Source organism: Lotus japonicus, chromosome 2, assembly GCF_012489685.1.
Source record: "Lotus japonicus ecotype B-129 chromosome 2, LjGifu_v1.2".
Classification (NCBI taxonomy): Eukaryota; Viridiplantae; Streptophyta; class Magnoliopsida; order Fabales; family Fabaceae; genus Lotus; species Lotus japonicus.
In genome coordinates, this window is record NC_080042.1 from 37636273 (window position 1) to 37637202 (window position 930).

Sequence of the window (930 nt, forward strand, 5' to 3'; positions counted from 1 at the left end):
TTAGGTTTTAGAGTAGCACAAAAGTATAAAGAGGCCAACATGCTTATGGAGGACATAAATTTAAAGTCATGTTATTAATCTATTGTATGTGATATGAGATCGTAGAGCTCAACTAAAACTTACTACAAATGGAGAATTGTAACGAGATAAGTAGTGTAGGAACAAAGGAGAAAGAGGCCAAAATATTGCTTGAGTGGAGAAATTCGTCCCTAATGACCAAAAGAGTCTTGTTGTACCACAATAAGTTTAAGCTCATGATATTCCTCCATCGAATGTCATACAAGTTCGTAGAGCTCAACTAAATGTCGGTGTTTAAGGTTAAGGGTTAAGGGTTTAGGGATTAGGGTTTAGGTTTTAGAGTAGGAAAAAAGTATAAAGAGGTCAACATGCTAATGAGAGGACATAAATCTAAAATCGTGTTATTAACCTATTGTATGTGATATGAGATCGTAGAGCTCAACTAAAACTTACTACAAATGGAGAATTGTAACGAAATAAGTAGAGTAGGAACAAAGGAGAAAAAGGCCAAAATATTGCTTGAGAGGAGAAATTCGTCCCTAATGACCAAAAGAGTCTTGTTGTACCACAATAAGTTTAAGCTCATGATATTCCTCCATTGAATGTGATGCAAGTTCGTAGAGCTCAACTAAATGTCAGTGTTTAAGGTTAAGGGTTATGGTTTTAGGGCTTAGGGTTTAGGTTTTAGAGTAGCACAAAAGTATAAAGAGGCCAACATGCTTATGGAGGACATAAATTTAAAATCATGTTATTAATCTATTGTATGTGATATGAGATCGTAGAGCTCAACTAAAACTTACTACAAATGGAGAATTGTAACGAGATAAGTAGTGTAGGAACAAAGGAGAAAGAGGCCAAAATATTGCTTGAGGGGAGAAATTCGTCCCTAATGACCAAAAGAGTCTTGTTGTA